The 15415-nt window shown below is 42.4% G+C and overlaps 1 protein-coding gene and 11 non-coding genes across 12 annotated transcripts in view; 6 read left to right on the top strand and 6 right to left on the bottom strand.

Moving 5' to 3' along the window:
* LOC115051719 (NACHT, LRR and PYD domains-containing protein 3-like) overlaps nucleotides 1–15415 on the top strand; it is a 318526-nt gene that overhangs the window by 174575 nt on the left and 128536 nt on the right. The gene's annotated exons all lie outside the window — the stretch shown is intronic.
* Nucleotides 852–924, bottom strand: trnak-cuu (transfer RNA lysine (anticodon CUU)). Its single transcript has one exon. It is a non-coding gene; the product is annotated as a tRNA-Lys (tRNA).
* Nucleotides 1505–1615, bottom strand: trnal-caa (transfer RNA leucine (anticodon CAA)). Its single transcript has 2 exons — nucleotides 1578–1615; nucleotides 1505–1550 (listed from the first exon to the last, which is right to left on the bottom strand). It is a non-coding gene; the product is annotated as a tRNA-Leu (tRNA).
* trnaa-ugc (transfer RNA alanine (anticodon UGC)) lies at nucleotides 1925–1996 on the top strand. Its single transcript has one exon. It is a non-coding gene; the product is annotated as a tRNA-Ala (tRNA).
* On the top strand, nucleotides 2272–2365 carry trnai-uau (transfer RNA isoleucine (anticodon UAU)). The gene is made up of 2 exons: nucleotides 2272–2309; nucleotides 2330–2365. It is a non-coding gene; the product is annotated as a tRNA-Ile (tRNA).
* trnaq-cug (transfer RNA glutamine (anticodon CUG)) lies at nucleotides 7709–7780 on the bottom strand. The gene has a single exon. It is a non-coding gene; the product is annotated as a tRNA-Gln (tRNA).
* On the top strand, nucleotides 7960–8032 carry trnaa-agc (transfer RNA alanine (anticodon AGC)). Its single transcript has one exon. It is a non-coding gene; the product is annotated as a tRNA-Ala (tRNA).
* Nucleotides 9008–9089, top strand: trnas-gcu (transfer RNA serine (anticodon GCU)). Its single transcript has one exon. It is a non-coding gene; the product is annotated as a tRNA-Ser (tRNA).
* On the bottom strand, nucleotides 11032–11105 carry trnat-ugu (transfer RNA threonine (anticodon UGU)). The gene has a single exon. It is a non-coding gene; the product is annotated as a tRNA-Thr (tRNA).
* On the top strand, nucleotides 11286–11357 carry trnae-cuc (transfer RNA glutamic acid (anticodon CUC)). The gene has a single exon. It is a non-coding gene; the product is annotated as a tRNA-Glu (tRNA).
* On the bottom strand, nucleotides 11954–12025 carry trnag-ucc (transfer RNA glycine (anticodon UCC)). The gene has a single exon. It is a non-coding gene; the product is annotated as a tRNA-Gly (tRNA).
* trnan-guu (transfer RNA asparagine (anticodon GUU)) lies at nucleotides 14631–14704 on the bottom strand. The gene has a single exon. It is a non-coding gene; the product is annotated as a tRNA-Asn (tRNA).

Here is a 15415-nt window from a genome sequence, read left to right as displayed (position 1 = left end):
TTATATTTGGTTGTGTGAAAGTCCAGCCTCTGTTCGGGACAGACCCAGCTCAAGAAGATAAATGTGAAACTTTTCCAGATATCAGGACTCTTTATGGCAGAGATCCTGGGGGAGCTCTGTCACTTCAAGCCCAGCGCTGCCTTACTTTACCTGTGACCTTAATAAATGTTTCAACTGTGAACTGAAGATTTCTCCAACTCATTTTTGGGCTTCCAAGAAAATATCTATTGCCCAACATGGGGCCTGCTAGTGGTAGGTCCATTGTTGTAAAGGAATTTCCCATACTGGGAGTCGAACCCGGGCCGCCTGGGTGAAAACCAGGAATCCTGACCGCTAGATGGTCGATGGATCGAAACCAGACTCTGCTAACAGCTTTTTAGCAACAGCTAGCTGTTCACTATCCAAAGTTTGTTGTATTTCAAGATGACATAGTTACAATAGTAACAATGCCATACTGAAGCTGCACTAGCTGAAGAGGGAACATCTTCAGTCTTGAAAACATACTTCAGTATTAACCTTGCTTGTTTTCAGAAGCCAAGCAGTCCAAGGTGCTGCATTCATTCTGCGGTCTCTTCAAAGGGTGGGTTTGAATCCCATATTTGGCTCCATTTGGTGGAAGCTGTGAATCACAGGATTCAGGGGAAATACATCCATACATACATCTTCACTGAAATAATGACACCTGTGAGACAGCTCAAAGCTGTGTCCAAAGGTTTGGAGGAGTGAATGGCAGAAAGATGTCTTTGAAGCCATTTGGACACATTCAACCTCACAATATTTCATGTGGTTGTGGTTGAAAGACGAGGCAGAATATTGGAAATGTAACTTTCGGTCTAAAAAAAACTGCTCATCGCCCAACGTGGGGCTCGAACCCACGACCCTGAGATTAAGAGTCTCATGCTCTACCGACTGAGCCAGCCGGGCTGCTAGAAAGTCAAAACATCCTCCAACAAAAAATCGCCAAAAATCATTTCAGAATAAAAGCCGGTTTAGATCATTTTATTTGTATCTTTAGCTCAGATGTGGCAAAGCACAACAATGCTGTCGATAAGGATCTTTCCCATTTGGGTTACTTGAAGTGATGGTGGCCACTCATGCAGCACTCCGTTTATAACAGTTTTACATTTAATGAAATACTTCAAGATTGACTCACTCGGCCACACTACCACAGCTTCACTGCAAAAATGACACACATATGACATTATGGGGTTCTGACTTTGTTTTGATGAACCTCATTATTTACACACAGCACTTTCAGGACGATGGTGATTGACCCCGTGACATAAATAAGTTATCATGCACCCGCGGGGTGTACCAGGTAGGAGGTTCACTATCCAAAGTCTGTAGTATTTGAAGATGACATCATTACAGTAGTAGCAATGCCATGCTGAAGCTGCACTAGCTGAAGAGGGAAGATCTTCAGTCTTCCACCGTATTCACACTAGAGATGATTTTGCACCATCATCTTTGGAAGAGTTTGGTTCATATATTTTACAAAAGACTTTGTCAGGAGTGGGATTTGAACCCACGTCTCCATTCAGAGACCAGAATGCCCTTTAGTGCAGGAAGGAGCTAACCTTGAGTCTGGCGCCTTAGACCACTCGGCCATCCTGACATATGGACCTAGCCTCAGGATGGCCTCAGTGTAGTCATCCTACCAAATTACTAACTGAACACAAACATATACGTGATGTCACCCAGCCCACCATGTTCTCTGAATGGACCTGAAGTGTTTGTCTCTGTGCTAGATGAAGACTGAGACTGAGACATGAGACTGCAACACTGTGCAGGGGAAGTCACAAAAGGTTTATGGAAATACTAAAAGCACCAAACTTTTCATTTTCACATTATTAGACTTCTGGATCGCTGGCTCCTCTTCTTCCTATAGTCTGGGAAAAAACTGCTAAAGCTACCACACCATGCAGGGGATGTAGCTCAGTGGGAGAGCGCATGCTTTGCATGTATGAGGCCCAGGGTTCAATCCCCGGCATCTCCACAACTTCTCTTGTTTAAAACTTAGACAATTTTTACGATGAGAGCAGAGGAGGATCTTACGAGTATCTCAACAGAGCCGGGCTTTGTTTGGGTGAGCTGGCTCGACAGTCGAAAGCTCCAACCAGAGATAACGAGTATCACGACGTTATCAACTTGGTTTGTCGACCCAGGCTTTTTACAGGGACCTTTAGATTTTCAGTCCAACATTCTCCCAACTGAGCCATTTCGGGTGTTACTGTTTGTTTCACAGAACGTGTCAGGAGGGACAAGTCACAGGCTCCAGTGGCGCAATCGGTTAGCGCGCGGTACTTATAAGACAGTAACTTGCGGAGTGATGCCGAGGTTGTGAGTTCAAGCCTCACCTGGAGCAGCTGATTGAGCTTTCAGAAGATTGGTGTCTTGTTGCAAAAAGTTGAAGCTCAAAACACAAACGTAGTCATGCCAGAGTTCTGCCGACAGAAGCAACAACAAAACTGGAACTAATTTTCACTGCTATGCAGATGAACCCCACAACCTCTCACATGCTAAGCGAGCGCTCTACTATTTGAGCTAATTCCCCTGGGCTGGCATGCAAGCTAAGCTTTGGAAAAAAAGCCGTGAATAGTTCGAAGGAGGCAGACTGGGTACTCGGCACTAAAACAACATTTGAAATTTGCTTTACTTCCACTGCTAAGGAAAACTGCTGGGAGTTAAAACAAGCAAGGTTAATACTGAAGTATGTTTTCAAGACTGAAGATCTTCCCTCTTCAGCTAGTGCAGCTTCAGTATGGCATTTTTACGATTGCAATGATGTCATCTTCAAATACAACAAACTTTGGATAGTGAACAGCTAGCTGTTGCTAAAGTGCCATTAGCAGAGGATGGTTTCGATCCATCGACCTCTGGGTTATGGGCCCAGCATGCTTCCGCTGCGCCACTCTGCTCATAGGACCCCCAAAGAGAAGTACTTGTACAAAAGGACGTCATCAGTCTTTCTAATTGAAATGATCAGTGATGCATTCTAAGTTGTTTTTGTCAGTCAGCACTGCCCCAACAAGTAGCACTTACTGAATTCAACAGTCAAGTTAGTGCTCAAGTTAAGGTAACATTTGTGACCGTTGTCCTCTGAAGAAAGGAAGGAATGGCATTCCTCATCTTTTTTGTCCAAATTCCAACCAGGACAACCCCAAAGAGAAGCACTTATGCACAAAGACTTCATCAGTGTCTCTGATTGGAGTGATCTGAGTAAGATCTGAAGAAAACATGGCTCCAAGAATTACTGTTGTTTTTGCCATTTAACAATGAAAGGGGAAAAGAGAGCAAAGAGAATAGAAACATTCATGGAGAAAATAGTCATCAATGTCTCATTGAATTGGCTAAGTCACATTAAGCTTCAATTCTGACCTAACTCTGGTGATTAGTGATTAGGGCAGTGTTGTTTCAACTGATCTGAAGAAATCTGTTAAAAATGGGAATCATTTTGTTGAAATTCTAACCAGGACAACCTCAAAGAGAAGCACTTTTGCACAAAGAATTCATCAGCGTTTCTGATTGAGGTGGTCTGAGTTAGATTCTAAGAGTCTAATGGGAAATGGGTAAAGGAAGGAAAACTTCTGAAATCACCAATATTACCCCAACTAATAGCACTTACTGCTCTCACAACACAAGTCTGTGCTTCAGTTGGGGAAATGCTGATGACAAATTAATACATTACACAACTAATCCTGCTAACTAATTTTTCCTCAATATTCCAACCAGGACAACCCCAAAGAGAAGATGTTGTTGAATCATCAATGTCTCTGATTGAAATGATCAGAGTTAGATTTTGAAATTGCTCCCAAACCTCCCGTTGTGTTTTTCAGTCAGTACTGCTCCAACAAGTAGCACTTACTGAATTCAACAGTCAAGTCAGTGCTCAAGTTAAGGTAACATTTGTGACTTTTAGATTACTTTCTTAACTCCCACCACCCCAAAATTAACAGAACTTGCTGTACCCGTGATTGACTTTTGAAATCACCAACATTACCCCAACTAATAGCACTTACTGCTCTCAGAACACAAGTTGGTGCTTCAGTTCGGGAAATATTGATGACTCATTCAGCTGATCTGAAGAAAACTGTTTTTTTTTTTTTAATTCCAACCAGGACAACCCCAAAGAGAAGCACTTATGCACAAAGACTTCATCAGTGTCTCTGATTGGAGTGATCCGGGTTAAATAGCTCACACATGATCTCCCCCAAAGAGTCTTGCAGCCACTTCCCTGTTGTGTCTGAATGAAACCACTCCCACCTGTCTACGTTGTTGAGACGGTTTCAATGGTTCATATCAGGAACAGACAACAATCCTCTTAAATTCATGAGGTCCTTTAGCATATGGTGAGACGGCAGCTAACTGTGGTGGTAAGACATTTATCAAAACTGGTTTTAATTCCATCCAGGACAACCCCAAAGAGAAGCACTTGTACAAAAGGACGTCATCAGTCTTTCTAATTGAAATGATCAGTGATGCATTCTAAGATGTCTTTGTCAGTCAGCACTGCCCCAACAAGTAGCACTTACTGAATTCAACAGTCAAGTCAGTGCTCAAGTTAAGGTAACATTTGTGACTTTCAAATTACTTTCTTAACCCTCACCACCCCAAAATTGATAGAACCTCATCTGCTTGTGATTGGCTTTTGAGATCACCAACATAACCCCAACTAATAGCACTTACTGCTCTCAGAATACAAGTCTGTGCTTCAGTTCGGGAAATGTTCATGACAAATTCGCGAATTTAGCTGTTTTAAAGAAATCTATCAAAACTTTAATTCCATCCAAGACAACCCCAAAGAGAAGCACTTATGCACAAAGACTTCATCAATGCCTCTGATTGGAGTGATCCGAGTTAGATCTGAAGAAAACATGGCTCCAAGAATTAATGTCGTTTTTGTGAATTAACCCTGAAAGGGGAACAGAGAGCAAAGAGAATAGAAGTCAGATTGAGCTCAAATTTTTACCTCACATGATCTCCTCCAAAGAGTCTTTGCAGCCACTTCCCAGTTGTGTTGCAGTTCCAATGGGCTCCCTTTCAGGCTTTTACCTGAATTTATCTTATACCTGAATGAAACCACTCCCACAGCTCCCTGTCTACTTAGTTTGGGCGGTTTCAATGGTCTTGGTAATGGTTTGTAATGAAGAACACATTTAGTCCATCAGGAACAGACAACGATCCTCTTAAATTCATGAGGACCGTTAGCATATGATGAGAGGACCGCTAACTCTGGTGATTAATGTTGCTGCAGCTGATCTGAACAAATCTTTTCAAAATGGCCATCTTTGTTGTTGTTTTTATTCCAACCAAAACTTTTTTCCACCAAATTGTGAAATAAACTCTCTGTCCTGGTTAATCCTTGGACGGAATGAAAAACATTTGAAATCACAAACTTCACCCCAACAAATAGCACTTACTGCTCTGAAAACACAAGTCTGTTCTTCAGTTGCAGAAATGTTGATGACAAATTCATAGATTTAGCTGATCTCAAGAAATCATTAAAAACGGGTCAAATTTCCACCAGAGCAACCTCAAAGAATTAGAATGTTTTTATTGCCATCATACACAACGTATAACAAACTTTAAAGACAACTCTGTGGTACAAAATATAATTATAAAATAAGAAAGATAAAAGATGAAGTAAAAAATAAAATGTATGAATATATTTACAAAAGAAGCCAGTAAGAATATATGTACAGTTGAGAATTAGCATGACTGTAGATAACGGTGGAAATAAATAAAAAAGAATTTACACTCATTCAACTCAAATCCAGGAACATCCCAAACATGACTATTAGTCCTGTCTGAGAGTTTCCTCCACTGACAGCAAACATACTGTATATCCATACTGATCACTGTGATCAGGTTTGAATCATCTCTGTGAGAATCCCACATGAAGCTGTCAGTCCTGCTGGATAGGAAGTAAGCTACAGGAAAGTAGATCCCTCGAGCTGGTTCAAACCTGAACCTTCTACTGCTGGATGTGCTCCTGTGACGTGTGTTAGTAGAAGCATGGCACAATCAGCCAGTGTGCGGTTCTTATATGACAGTAACCTGCAGAGTGATGCTGAGGTTGTGAGTTCAAGCCTCAGCTGGTTGAGCTATTTGAAGAAAGGTGGTATCTTCTTACAGCGCAAAAAATCTTTCTTTTTTTGTGGATGATGTCACAGTACTCACAGAATGAAACTCCTCCTTTGAAGCTGCTTTGAAGAATTTCCAAAATTACATGTGATTCAGATGTAAACACAAAGGCTGCCCCACTGTCACCATTCAGAACAGCTGTGAAGATTATTGGTCATTCGTTGATTGATTATTAATGATCAGCTCAGAACCAAACAGTGTATCTGAAGCACAGGAAAGAGTTCTGCTCTCCAACACTCTGATCCCTCAATTACCATCGAGTGCACACTGTTAATGAAGCTCAGGTAGACACAGGTAGATGAATAGTCCTACATTAAAACCGTGGATGGATTTCCCCAACAAGCCTTTTGATAGTAGCTGTAGAAGGTGCTGTGATCAGGTGACAGTCTCCTCTGGAATTGAGGGTTCAAATACCACTCCTGACAGTCTGTGCTGTTACCCAGCTTCTTTGTCTGAGGGCCTTCTGGGAAAGATCTTTGTTGTGCTTTAAGTCACATCTGTCCTCATTCAACTGATTCCTCAACTAACTGTTAGTCGAAACTGTTTGTAACATATCACATACATCTTCACTGAAATAATGACACCTGTGTCACCTGTGAGAAAGCTCAAAGCTGTGTCCAAAGTTTTGGAGGAGTGAATGGCAGAAAGATGTCTTTGAAGCCATTTGGACACACAACCAGTCAGCGTGCAGCATTCAACCTCACAATATTTCATCTGGTTGTGGTGTGGTTGAAAGACGAGGCAGAATATTGGAAATGTAGGTCAAAACAAGGTCCACCTCTGATGCTGAAACCCGGGATCAAACCAGGGACCTTTAGATCTTCAGTCTAACATCAGTTTTAGATTTAATTAAACAATTCAATGTTGCACTCATTCATGCACTATGCAATGTTGAAAAGGCACATAAAATGGGAATTTGACTGTTTCATAATAAAGGAGTTAGGACTTAAAACACTAAAGCCTGTGTGCTCCCTGTGGCTCCCTCAGATCCAGGACCTTTAAGTCATTGCAGCTAATGGCTCGTTGGTCTAGGGGTATGATTCTCGCTTCGGGTGTGAGAGGTCCCGGGTGTTATATTGCCAATATCTTCCCAAAGTTTGTCTCCTGTGAAAAGCGGTCACCACATTTCCATCTGCTCAACACAGCAACAACCACTTTGTCTTGTCCACAAACTGCAAGCAAAAGCTGGAATACAGGAAGTGATGAGCAGGAACTCCACTGAGAGCAAAGCACTGCTGGGGTTTGAATGCAACATGTCCTGTTTACAAGACAAGACTTATTGATACTAATACATACTAAGCCAGCAGCCTGCCCATTGAGCTAATTCTGCTGTGCTAACATGCTAGCGTGCGCAGCTCACTTGGGAGAGTGTTAGACTGAAGATGTAAAGGCCGCTGGTTTTTGGCATCAGAGGAAAGAAAAGCAGCTTCTGTCAGAAGTGAGATTTGAACCCACACCTCCTGGGGAGACTGCGACCTGAACGCAGCACAATGACTGCCTGATTAGAAGCTGTAGAGTGGACTTTACAGTGGAGAGGAATTTTAGTGTTTCACTGGTAAGATTTAGGTTCCACCGAGATTTGAACTCGGATCGCTGGATTCAGAGTCCAGAGTGCTAACCATTACACCATGGAACCATGAAGACATATGCTCATTATACAAACAAACAAATTTCGAGATCATTCAAGAAGGACTTGAAGAAGCCTAGTCAAGAGTTACACTCATGAACGTGCAAATAAAGATCAGTATATGTATATGTATCTGGGGCTGGGTGATGTCATCACCAGAAATTAAAATGTGTACTAGCATACATACAGGGGAATTAGCTCAAATGGTAGAGCGCTCGCTTAGCATGTGAGAGGTAGTGGGATCGATGCCCACATTCTCCACAAGACTTTAGCTTTTTGGAGATACAGCATACAGGGTGGACTTTGGAGGCTTTTGGTAAACAGAAGCAAGACTGTTATTGTGTTATTGTGTAAATCATCATAATTTTTACTGAATTTCTGAGCAGGACAATCCCAAAGAGAAGCATTTATGTAGAAAGGAATAACTGTAGCTGTCTGAGTTAGAGCTTCAGATATGGCTATGGAAGTGCAACAAATTCAAAGTTTATCTGGACGGACTGTATCCGCTTTCAAAGCTGTTGTCAGATCTTTCTGTTTTAATTACACAACTCCAATACCAGTTAGTCAGCAAAACATGATGAGCCAAGTCCACTGTGACAAATAACAAAGGATTTTCTTTAGCATAAAATAAACTGTCTCATATCAATCAGAAAAACGGCTGACAGTTTGAGATTCAAACCAACGATCTTCTTATTGTGGGACCAGTTCCTCTTACAGCAGGCTGTAAGAGGAACTGGTCATCATGTCTCTGTGGCGCAATCGGTCAGCGTGTTGGGCTGTTAACTGAAAGGATGGTGGTTCGAGCCCACCCAGGGACGATCTTTGTTTAATTCACTGGTATTATAGTTCACACATGGAAGACCGGAGGATTTTTACGTTGATGCTCAGTTATCTCCATCTAGTGGACAGATGGTAGAAGTTGATTCCTGAAAAGAGGAAGTGACTTTTCCTCAGATCAAACTGTTGAAGGAGAACGAGCAGCCTGGTCTTAGACCCAGACCCAGATTTAATCATTTTACTCCTGGAGATACTTTCACAGCGAACAAACTAGAAGACAATCAGTCACCTGCCAAGATAAAAATATATATAATCACACTGTGCATGTGCAAATAAAGATGAGTATATGCATCATAATCATGGACCAGTAAAGTTGGTGACAGATAGAACATCATGTTATGTCATCACATTCTAAATTTTCACGTTTGGCATATTTCATTACCATCTTGGTGGAGCCATGACGAGGTGGCCGAGTGGTTAAGGCGATGGACTGCTAATCCATTGTGCTCTGCACGCGTGGGTTCGAATCCCATTCTCGTCGGTGTTCAGCTTGTTTTTGTCTCTCCATGTTGCTGCCTGCTGTTCCAGGTGGAATTATCCTAGATTTTTGAAGACGTTTGACCTCTCGTCCAAGAGGCGTCATTAGATAGATTGGTGTTTTACCTGTTGCAATATCTTAGAAGCATGAAATGCTTCATGAAATTTTCTTCCCCAAATACAGGACAAACTACAAAAATTCTGTCACCCCTCTTTCTCTTGTCATGATAACAGTGTGAGAGATGTGAATTTTTAGCTTCATTGTGGGACTTTGGAGAAGTGGATGGTGAACAGAACATCCAGCATGGCAGGGGGCCAAGCTGTGGTATGATCTTAAGTTTAGCAGCTACCATCACTTTGAGTTTCCAAAGTGGGGATTGAGCTGAAGATACAAATAAAATAATCAAAATGTGCTTTCTTCTTGAAATGCTTCCATGGTGCAACTGCTCTTGTTCTCTCTTTCATATCATAGCAACATCAACAACTAATAACTAACCAATACCACCAATCACCAATATCCCTTCTCCTCAGCACAGCATGAGCCACAAAACTACCATTGCTCTTGCTTCAGTTGCCAAGATACTGCAACTCACAACCAGAAAGCAAACCTCACACAGCTCCATAGTGTAACAGTTGGCACCCCTATTGACTGAAAGGCAACAGATGGGCTCGTCCGGGATTTGAACCTGGGACCTCTTGCACCCCAACCGAGAAGCATACTCCTAGACCAACGAGCCATGTGGGCTGTGGAGTGCATGACAAAAAAGTGGGAGGAGTCTTTCATTCCTTTGATGTCATTAGAACCTTTGTGACATCACAGAATCAGCATCTCCTTTGAAAGAAACTTTGGTAAGAGTCACGATGGTCAGCCACATACGTTGGGGATATTTTCAGATCCAAAATACATCCCTGTACATCAGAGTGGTGCTGCTACGGAGTGTTGCATCAGTGGCCACCATCACTTCAAGTAACCCAAATGGGAAAGATCCTTATTGACAGCATTGTTGCGCTTTGCTACATCTGAACTAAAGATACAAATAAAATAATCTAAATTGGCTTTTATTTTGAAATGTTTGTATGGTGCAACTGCTCTTGTTCTTTCTGCAGCTCAAAGTATCAAGGAGTTGAAACGCAGCATAATGATAAAAATGAACAGTCTGTATTTTTTGGGAATTTTTAGGATCATTTTTTGCAGCTTTAGCAGCCTGGCTAGCTCAGTCGGTAGAGCATGAGACTCTTAATCTCAGGGTCGTGGTTTTGAGCCCCACGTTGAGCGATAAGTAGTTTCTTTTTTTTAGACCCAAACTTACCCAGCAGAACACTGCCTGGTTATGAGCAGGTTAAAAAGTACTGAGACTTCCACCTGCAGTCTATCCAATGACCACCAGTTGGATGGTCCACTGGTTGACAAAAACAGTCAGGATGGCCGAGCGGTCCAAGGCACTGTGTTCAGGTTCAGTCTCCTCTGGAGGCGTGGGTTTGAAAGGGTCATCTCTGCAGTTGTTCTCTGAAACCGTCTGTATCTGTATCGTAGAAGAAGTAAAAACAAATGGGAAAATAACACTCAGTAACATTTATGTTTGTATGTATGTTGTTTTTGCAACATGGAAAGACTAATGCAATTCGCGATTCGAACCCACGCGTGCAGAGCACAACGGATTAGCAGTCCATCGCCTTAATCACTCAGCCTCCTCGTCATGAGGTGGCCGAGTGGTTAAGGCGATGGACTGCTAATCCATTGTGCTCTGCACGCGTGGATTAGAATCCCATCCTTGTCGGTACATATTTGCCCATCAAAGTGAGTCCACAACACACAAAGACTGCGTGATTACATCGCACACGTGTAGCGTGGACAAATACAGGTTGTTTCCATTTTCCAAGGATGGCGGAGCAACATTTCTACATGTTGATGTGTGTTATATCTATAACATCTAACATTAGGCGCAAGGCACTGCTGGGATTTGAACCCAGGATCTCCTGTTTACAAGACAGGCGCTTTGACCAGCTAAGCCACAGCACCACTCTGAAGTACATGTATATGCAGAGTTATGATTCTTAACAATTTTTGTCACCTGTGAAAAGTGGTCACCAAATTTCCTTCTGCTGAACACAAAATTAAAATGCATTTAAAATGTTCTGAGGGGGAGAAATTTTCAGTCATCAAAAATCTCACACACTACAACATTTAATATCCACACACTCCCTGATGGTCTAGTAGCTAGGATTCAGCGCTCTCACCGCCGCGGCCCGGGTTCGATTCCCGGTCAGGGAAAATGTTTTTACTGAAAAATACAGGTGATTGAAAAATATCTTTTAACAGATATTGATAACGGTATCGGGGAAAAATTTCATATCGGTGCATCAGTAGTTTGAAGGTTTGAAGTCTTCTGTGTGACAGGCAGAGATACTGTCCACTATATTAACGAGGAGCAGGAAAGAGAAACATCATGTGGTGTGTGACTTCACTTCCTCTGTGGAAAAACAAACAGAGAATTAAGTTCTCTAATGTTTTGGCCTCTTTTTTTAACTCACGTCAAAACTTCACAATGTCGATAAGGATCTTTCCCATTTGGGTTACTTGAAGTGATGGTGACCTTTAGCTGGAAAATGTCTCATGAAAGACACATGTGAAGTCATGCAAATTTTGAGCCTCTGTGCGATCTAATCAGGAAATCTTTGCGTACTCACGTTGATGGGCTAATTTTTCAGCAAATTTTTTGGCAAACTTTTGAGCTTTTGTGGTTGAGTAATTGTGGTCGCCTGAACACTCTGGCTTCATGTTGCTTCCCTTTGGATGGATGCAGACAAAGTTCCATGACTGTGAATAATGTAGAGAAAAGACTAACCTTCCTCTGGCAAAAGTTAAACAGCAATGGCCGGGAATCGAACCCGGGTCAACTGCTTGGAAGGCAGCTATGCTCACCACTATACCACCATTGCATGTGAAGGTGCAAAATCACAGTCCTTTTTTAATGAAACTGGTTATGGGAGCTCACATGGCTGGATTTATGACCGAACATTATCCACACTTTAAATGAATCAAAGTAAACTCATCATCCCTCAACAGAGGCCTCAGATATGTCTTTCCTTCTTTCATCCTCTGGTGGAGGCCACTAGAGGTGAAAGAAATTCCAAATGCCAATTCCAAAAGAGACAATATTTCTTCCTTGCTAAGCGTCACACCATGGAACCACAAGGATGCAGCTGAGGGTCTGCTGATGGTGTCCTGAGGTGACAGCAGTTTGTAGTCTGTCATATAATACAGACTGGAGTATAACAGACTGTCACTTATTTAGTTACCTGTTTTGTCTCAGCAAGAATTTGGTTCAGGTGTCATCAGAGGAAATGACATGATGAACAGCAAACAATGTTTGTTGCAAGGATCATGTAGATCTGCATACTGTCGGGTATCATCAATATCACAGGTTGGTAACATCACGAGTGGGTAGGCTATTGCCTCAGTATGTATTTGTATCAATAAGTGACCGACACAGATGTGTTTTCAGAGACAGACTGCAGAGAAACTGGTCCGTTGGCATGATCACAGTGATCATGGCTGCTGATTGATGTGTCTGCTGGTGGGTGTGTTGATCAGTATGTGGGGAGTGTTCATTAGCCAATCAATGACCAGTGTCGGCTGGAACATGTCACACGCTCTTATGACTCTTACCAAAGTTTGTCTTCTGTGAAAAGCTGTCGGTCACCAAATTTCCATCCATTCCATTCCATTCATCAAAATATATTCTTTAATTAAATGTTCCTAAACTTCTATTAAAGGCAGCATTATTGCAGCAGGCAGCACTCTATGGTGGAGGTCATGAGAAAAACGTGGGAGGAGTCTTTGATCTCTGTGATGTCATTAGAACCTTTGTGACATCACAGAATCAGCATCTCCTTTGATGGTTACTGATGGAACAGGAAAAGGTCAGATCCTGATATAATCTTGTGAATCCACAAGTATGCCTTTCTTTGTTTGTGTACCAACAGCCTGAGCTCTGGAACATTTAATTAAAGAATACATTTTGATGACGATTGGAAATGTCTGTTTATTGTTTATCACTTGTTAGGATCCCCGTTAGCTGTCACTGAGGCAGCAGCTACTCTTCCTGGGGTCCAAATGAAAATGCACATCTGCAGTCAAACAGGTTCAGGTAGATGCAGAGTCCTACATTAAAACAAACCACTTTACCATCAACCTCAGCTGCAGTATACACATTACACTTCCATCACCAGATCCTCTGTATATACATGTACTTCAGAGTGGTGCTGTGGCTTAGTTGGTCAAAGCGCCTGTCTCTAGTAAACAGGAGATCCTGCGTTCAAATCCCAGCAGTGCCTCATTCATTATGTAAGATGTTGTAGATAGACACTTACACATGGGAAGTGCACATTCTACCACTGACCTACATCCTCTGCATGGTCTGGCAGCATTAGCTAACCAGATAGCTTCTGAGCTCCTGCAACACTGATCTGTCTGATGAAGCCTTTTGGATGAGATGAGGACATTGATGATGCTGCTGAATTTAGGTCACCTGCACTTATGTCAACAGTCAGAGCTCCATACACAATAAGAGTACTGAAGAAAAATACTTTAAACATGAGCTCTGTGTCACATTCACGCAGCTTGTGTAGAAACAGTTCATTCCATCAGAATGAACCTTCACCTGTTAAGGTAACAGTTTGGTAACAGTTGAGGAGGAAACTATCCAGGCTGGAAAATGTTGAGTCACAGGAGCTTTCCTGCGTGTGGGTGTTGTGGCTGAGTGGTTAAGGAGATGGACTAGAAATCCCCATGCATGTTCAAGTCCTACCAGCAACGCTTAGTTTTGTTTCATGGACCAAGTTTCCCATTTGGGGAGAGATGAAGCATGTTTGAGAATCTCTGTTATCTGCACAGCCTTAAAATATGACACAGCTGAGTGCTGTTGTTCGGACTCTAAGAGGAGGAGAGCACTCACTGGTGCTCAGTTATCATTATCAAGGCGGTGATAGGGACACACCTTTAGTTCCACTTCCAGGTCATGGAAGCAATAATGAGAAGTCATTTCCACTGTTTGCTGTGCTGAAATAGCTCATTTGGGGGAGCAAACAAAAGGACCCACAACAGCTGCTGAAACCCAGGATTGAAACAGGGACCTTTAAATCTTTAATGTAACGCTCTCCCAAACAGGCAGGATCTCTGTGAGACACAAAAGGAGCAACATTTAGGATAATTATAGCTTATTATAGAGCCCACACTTTAAGAACGGCGGCCCTATAAGCATCCAACAGCATCACTGAGTCAGGAGCAGCACAGTGACAACTGTACACATTACTGGAGAAAGTGATAAATGACATTCTCCATCTATTTGAGTCAGTGAGGAAACATGTGAAGAGAAGAAGCTGCTCGTTCTCCTTCAACAGTTTGATCTGAGGAAAAGTCACTTCCTCTTTTCAGGAATCAACTTCTACCATCTGTCCACTAGATGGAGATAACTGAGCATCAACGTAAAAATCCTCAGGTCTTCCATGTGTGAACTATAATACCAGTGAATTAAACAAAACACGTCCCTGGGTGGGCTCGAACCACCATCCTTTCAGTTAACAGCCAAACGCGCTGACCGATTGCGCCACAGAGACACGATGAGCAGTTCCTGTTACAGCCTAAAACCATAAACTGAACATGAATCCAGCACTCAGCGTTACAGCAGCACACCTCTGTTACTGTGGACCTGTGTCTCTTTTCTACTTTATTATAGATGGCAGAAAAAAACTCCAGATAAGAAGCAGCTGTACATGCAGTGACTAGTTCTCCTGCTCAGGTATCGTCTCTCATGGCATTGTGTGTTGTCTTTGTGTGTTTTTGTGTCCGATGCTTCACAGCTCACAGGCCAAAGTACGTGCTGGCCTTCATGGCTCACATGTACAGATGAGTTACCTCAATGTAAGTATCATAGGTACAGCACACAGCTGAAACATTTACTGTTCAGGGTGGAATACGGCACCTCGCTCAGTGCTTGTCCAGGCAAGAAAAGGTTCAGCTGCCAGCTTGTTATATCAACAATGTGTCACATTCAAAAGCAAGGTACTGCTGGGACTTGAACCCAGGAGCTCTTGTATACTAGACAGACACTTTGACCAGCTAAGCCACAGAACCACTCTGACATACATGTATATACAGAGGATCTGGTGATGGAAGTGTAATGTGTATACTGCAGTTGAGGTTGTTGTTGTGGTTTGTTTTAATGTAGGACTCTGCATCTACCTGAACCTGTTTGACTGCAGATGTGCATTTTCATTTGGACCCCAGGAAGAGTAGCTGCTGCCTCAGTGACAGCTAACAGGGATCCT

Source organism: Echeneis naucrates, chromosome 2, assembly GCF_900963305.1.
Source record: "Echeneis naucrates chromosome 2, fEcheNa1.1, whole genome shotgun sequence".
NCBI lineage: Eukaryota > Metazoa > Chordata > Actinopteri > Carangiformes > Echeneidae > Echeneis > Echeneis naucrates.
Note: the sequence above shows the minus strand (reverse complement) of the source record. Positions and strands in the feature narration are given on the sequence as shown.